Source organism: Anopheles darlingi, chromosome 3, assembly GCF_943734745.1.
Source record: "Anopheles darlingi chromosome 3, idAnoDarlMG_H_01, whole genome shotgun sequence".
In the NCBI taxonomy this organism is placed as follows: domain Eukaryota; kingdom Metazoa; phylum Arthropoda; class Insecta; order Diptera; family Culicidae; genus Anopheles; species Anopheles darlingi.
In genome coordinates, this window is record NC_064875.1 from 23,541,467 (window position 1) to 23,547,623 (window position 6,157).

The window sequence follows — 6,157 nt, forward strand, 5'->3', positions numbered from 1 at the left end:
TCACCGAAGTGCAGGCTGCGTCGTTTAATTAATCCTTCCGTTATCTCTCTCTCTGCTACTGCTAGTTGTGACACACACTTGACGGAGTGGGTGAGTCACTACTACTACTACTGCTGATTAACTGAATGACGACCTGACTGCTTGTCAGTGCGATTATCTCGTTCCGTTGACGTTTACGCTTTAACCGGCCTACTTTGTTTCGGCAACGGCGATGACGACGGCGATGGCGGCGGTAATCACAACAACACCACCTTTCCGGATGGCCGCCTCGGTGACAATAAAAGGCCACCAGCCACTCTCTTCTGGTCACTCACTCGCAAACTCTCGGTTATTGTTGCAGTTTCAAGTCGCGGCACTGCTACTGACGATGATGACGATGATGACGACGAACACGAAAACCAGAATCGCGCGCGCGACGACGACGACGACGACGAGTTTCACGCCGAAAAAAACAGAAGAAGGCGCGCACTGCTGGCTCGCGTGGTGAACGCGTTCGAACGGTTCGGTTACCGCTGCACGAATGTTCCGACTTTGATCCGTTTATCGCGCTGATGGCCGTCGCCGTCCCCCCTTTAACGACACCCGCCGCCGCCGCCTGGTAGTGGTTTGTGTATATAGTTTGTGTCACCGGACGGTGTGTGGCCGAAGACGAGAAGAGTGACGACGTTCGCCGCCGCCTCCTCCACGGCGGCGCTCTCGCACTCGCAATCGCAGCCGCCTGCTTGGGATGCTCTTGGGAAGTGCTTTTTCTATGTATTTGCCACCGCCGCCGCCGCCGCTGCCGCCACTGCGCTTCCGCACACACTCGTACACCAATCAAAACACCAACAACAACAACAACAGCAACAACACGATACTACGTGCGTGAGTTGTACTTTGCGCGCGCTGGCTATCCCTCTCTCGCACGGCTCAATGACGACGCTCTCGCCACCGTGAGTCACCGACGACGACGACGACGACGTCGGCGAGAGGATCCGATTGCAATCGTCGCCGCACCGCCGCCTACCCGCCACGATCCACGAGCAGCACAAATTCTTTTCTCGGCACTCACTTGCCACTAACCTTTCCCAAAAAGGTGCTCTCTCATTGATGGATTATGCACTCTCTGGTCTGGTCGCGGCTGCCGCCACGACGCCTCTCTTTCTCACGCCGCCGCCGTTGTGGCCCACACGAAGTGACACCCAAGTGGTGCTTGTGATGCGCTCTCTCGCCCGTTATGCTCGTCGGCTCTCGGCTGCTGCTCCCCGGTTGCAACGCACGCCACAAGTGCACGATGGATGGTACCGCAGCGTCGCCGGATAGGAGGTGAGGCTGCGGGGCAAGGCTGTTTGTTTATTCTCCTTCCCTTTTTCACCCATTCGCAGGTCTCTCTCGCTCGCTCACGCTCTTCTTATTAATAATCGAAGCTAGGCTAGGAGACGGGGGAGAGGCTGCTAAAGGTGGTGGTGGACGGCGGCGGAGAGTTAAATCCCGTAAAATGAAACCGCGCACAACACACACAACGGACAAGCTATGACCAAGGTGTGGGGTGGAGGGGGTTGGGGAGAGGTTGATGCTCTCGCTTACACACTCGGACTTGGCTCACCTGGAGGACACCTCTAGAGGTGGCTGGCGGGCGCAATGGCGGTGTGCGGTGTGCCCTAGTTGATTGTGTGCGCGCCCAGCCAGTTGCAATCTCTTTGGGGTTTTGCTCAAAAGGAAGGAGGTAGCTGATGCGAAGGGGGGGTGCTGGCACGTTCCGCCCCTTGATCGGTTCGTGTATTTCGCTCGCCCTACTGCTGCTGCTGCTGCTGCTGTTGCTGGTGGTGGTGGTTGTTGTCTTATTCTTTTTTGTTTCTTTTTCGAGTGTCCGAATGCCCCGAGAGGGCGCCTCGCGTGATGCTTTATCGCCTTTTATTGTCGTCGTCGTTGTCGTCGTCGTGCGTTCGGGTGTGACTCGGGTAAGTGTGTGTGCTTGTGTGCGTAAATCGGGAGTCCGAGTAGTCGTCGAAACTGGATTGAAAGTGTTGACCGCGCGGCGTCTCGCCCTTGCATATATTTATAAACTTCCTTTTCTTTTCGTAAATGAGTGCCCCCCCCCCCCCACCCATCCGTGCCGTCCCTTGCTCCGGGGGCTTCGGCTGACGTCACGGCCTACATTTGCGTCTTGCTCGTGCAAATTGCACATTTTCTCCGATTATTTGCGCAAATGGAAGGTGCGTTTTATGCACTTTTCAAACGCTTACTTCGATGGTGTTTTTTGCCATGTTTCCTTCGCTAAACAATCCCTAACATCGAACAAAAGACAAAGTCTCGCCTGGACCCTTATAATTGAAGTTTGCTACTTCGTATAATTTTCCTCGCTGTTTGCTTCCCCTCAATATTTCGCAGAATCTAGACAGCAGCCGCCTTTACCTGATTTATTGAACAGAACAGGCAAAGAGGACCGCGGATATGGTAACTAGATGTTTTTAATTCAATTAACAACAAGGCGGCGTGAAGGAATGAAAAATAAATAAAGGTAATCCGCACCGTCAACACACCGGTTTTTTGGGAACATATTTAAGAAAGTGACAAAACGTGGGGGTCCCACTAGAAAAAAAACGGCCACACTCTCACACATGATTGACGCGCCCGCGGTCGTCACCGCGAATTAGCGCACCGCGTCTCGCCTCCGCCGTTGTTGTGTGAGAAGACGGCTCACACCATGAAAAACAGAGATCACCACTATAAGCGAAGAAGGCGCATCATATTGATTCGTAAACGCGAGCGACCGAGAAGTCGAAATAGCCGTCGTCGTTTTCATTCCCTCGCAGGGCTAATTAATGGTCGCGAGCCGAGTCCATTGCGTGCGTGCCTGGTCCCTTTCCAAACGGCCACCAACTCCAACAACACCACGACGTAACCGAGAAGATGCCCGTTTGTATGTCTCTGTGTATGTGTGTGAGGCTCGACGGGGTAACGGGTGTTGGACCGCAAATAATGTTAGATTTTGGTACGCATCGTAAAGGGGAGCAAAGAATGGGGCGTTGATGGCGCTCCCGTTTCCGTTTCCGTTTGTGACTTTCCATCGACCGGGATTGTCCCCCCCAAAAAACCAGAAGAAAATTTGTTGGAATGGATTTTGGAACCGGAGTTTTATTGGAATTGGCGGGAAAGTACGCTACCGTACCGGGTGTTTCCCCGTTTTCATTATCAGCCTTCCAGCCTTGGGTGGCCCTTCAGTCTCTCTCTCTCTCTCTCTTGTCTTCCATTTGTTCTCGTATGCCACGGATGCGCAGATCAGACGGGATGGGAAGCAACACGTCACGCGGGCAGCGATGATAAGGAAGCAAACAGCCAGCAACTTTCCAATGACCGTAACGCCGCACCGACCCGCGATGATGGCCTCCAGGCCAGGTGTGTGGCTATAGCCAGCAGCGCAGGACAGGAATTCCGCGACTGATATTTACATCTATCTGCTACCGCACAAATGATGGCGCTGCAAGAGGGGTTGTTTGGTGGAAAAGAGTTGAAAACAAAAAACATTCTCCCTGGGTGCCACCCAAGCACGGCTAGTGGCCAGGTTTTTCTGCCTTTGACGATCGCGTCCATGAAAACACCCCTGTCCCCCGCGGCCGTTCGCTCGCTCGCGAAAATGGATTCCCTCAGCAGATTTTTGTTTTTTTTTTTGCACTACCTCTACGCGCGAGGTGCGATCGAGACGACCGACGAGGGTATCGGATGGTGTATATGGTGCCACAAAAACCGTTATGCCGTGCGTAGAGCCCCCGTAGGTGTAGTAGACGGTGTTGCCCGATGTTCCGTCTTCCGGTGTGCGCCGCGCGTCGTCGGTGTGTGCGTGTTGTGCGAGGAAAGAAAGCAAATTAGAGATGCATGTTCGACGACGAACGCGAAGATGACGAAGAAGACCGTGACGGCGGAGCGGACAAATTCGGTTCCATTTGACTGTTAATGAGGTTGTTACATATCGGACCGCGCAAAAAAGGGCTAAAGGCAACAAAGAAGGCTTAGAACAAAACAAGAAAAACGTCGCGTCGCCTACCGCGATAACTGAGACGAATCGAAGAGGGAGAATAGAACATCATTCCATTCCGACGATATCGATACATTATTCTCTCTCGGTCTAGATTGCCGATCAATTTGCCTCCATTAGGCCGACCCTTCCGCGCCAGAGACTCGCTCACTCGAGTGTATGCGTGTGTGTGTGTGTGTGCGAGACAATCCGAGGGATTCTAGCAGGCGCGTTGAGCATGGTAATTCCGCTCTGGAAGAGGAGGAGAAGCAGGGATGATGTAGCGAGACGAGACGAGACACACGACGTCCGGTGTGCGTGCCTGCTGGCGTGTCTGTGTGTGCGCGCTTCTTCCAGATTGTGTGTTTGTTCGTCATTTCTTCTTGTTGTTTCACGCATTACACACGCTATAGCGTGCCAATAGAGAGCCACCCTCTCCCCCCGAACCATCCACCCCAATCATAATATGCGCTGTTAGTGTGCTGCTTGTGTGTGTGTGTGTGTGTGTGTGTGTGTATGGTATGTTTGTTGCCCTCTTTTCACGCCCGACCCACCGCAGTGGCCCTGGGTGAACGGCGGTGACGACGGCGGCGGCATCTTACGACGCTCCTTCCGTTTACTCTATCCCTCTTCTTCGTTTGCACTTTTTTCGCTTCATCTCTTTTTCGCTCCTTCTCGTTATGCTGATGATTAATTTCATTCCAACGCGTGGGTTCGACAGCGGACACACAGAAGAGAGCGATGGAGAAAGAAGAAGAAGAAGAAGACGGAGAAGAAGAAAAGGGTGAGGAAGAGGAGGCCATCTGTATATTGTAAAAATGCGCGTAAAATAAGCGCGATAACATAGCGAACGAAGCAGACCGAAGCGGCCTGTGTGTGTGTGTGCGTGTGCTTATGATTGTATCGATGGCCTTTTTGTGGCCATCGAAGAGAAGAAGAAGAAGGGCAACCACCGACCCCTGGCTGGCTGGCTGGCTGACTGACTGGCTGGTTGGCGATTTGCCACGTCGCAACAACCGGTGCAAACCGGAGCCAGGCGTCAATGATCAGAGCGCGGTGGCGGTGCTCTCGTTATTTGCGGCCTCTTCAGCTTCAGCATGCGACGAAGGAGGGAGAATTACGAAATGATACAAAATGCAGTTTGGAATGGCCACCATTCGACAAATATATCGCTATTGAAACATAAAACTGCGTTCAGACTTGGCACAGGCATGACACAAATAATTGTTTTAGCTGTTGTAAACTATCACAACAAATTGCGCTTCGACATTAGCTACAAATTATGATAATTTGATTACATTTAAACTGTTGTACCAACAAACGAGTTAAAGAAGTGAAATAAATAATAAGAACTTGATGATTTTTTTTATTGAAATTTCGAACAAATTTATTTACATTATAAATTTAAAAAATGAGTATTCACATATATGCTGTGTAACATGAACCTTTATTTTATCATCTTTAGGTTCCTTTTGCGCGATGCCGAAAGAGGCGCCACGCCTGCCTCGATTGCATGTCAGATTTCCCTCTCATCAATCAAATATTAAAAGAAAAACATTCTCAAGAAAAAAGAAACACTCCACCTTATTATGCTAAAATACAACTATGTAGCAACACTTTAACTACCTTGTCGGGCACCACCTTAAATGAGGCTGAGTCACCCAAATAACTCTGGCGGATGCCTCTTGCAGGTGACATAACCCCGACCGTTGGCCTGTGGCCGATGACAAACCACCATCTTCGAGGTTCCAGCAACCCCGCACCATCGCTGTGCTGCGCCGCTTAATCCGTCTCGTTACGTGGCGTGGCGTCGCGTTACCTTTGTCCGGTGCGCCGCTTTATCTTCGCTCCTCACGAGGAGGCCATTTCATTTTAAAAATAACTGCTTACTAATCGGGAAAAAGTGTCGCGGTTTGGGGTCGCTGTAAGAAATGATGAGTCTCCTCCACTTACGGATACGGATCATGACGTGAATCATCGCGGAAGCATTCGTCTCGTCTCGATTTGTATGCAAAGTTTCTTCAACCCGCGACAAGCCAAGGTAGTAGACCGCGGCACAACGACCGCGGATTGTGGATTGATTGTTTGACGTGCTCATTTGTAAGTGTGTTAGTTGCGGTAGAATCAACCCGATTCCCGGTGCTGCTGCTGCTGCTGCTCGTT

At 51.5% G+C, this 6,157-nt stretch overlaps 1 protein-coding gene across 1 annotated transcript in view; it reads right to left on the reverse strand.

The window, feature by feature from the left end:
* Window positions 1-813, reverse strand: part of LOC125956605 (AF4/FMR2 family member lilli-like) — a 7,117-nt gene extending 6,304 nt beyond the window's left edge. Inside the window, exon 1 of the mRNA XM_049688660.1 lies at window positions 1-813. This exon is cut by the window's left edge and continues 6,304 nt beyond it. The gene's annotated coding sequence lies outside the window, so the exon portion shown is untranslated.
* Window positions 814-6,157: the final 5,344 nt, after the last annotated feature.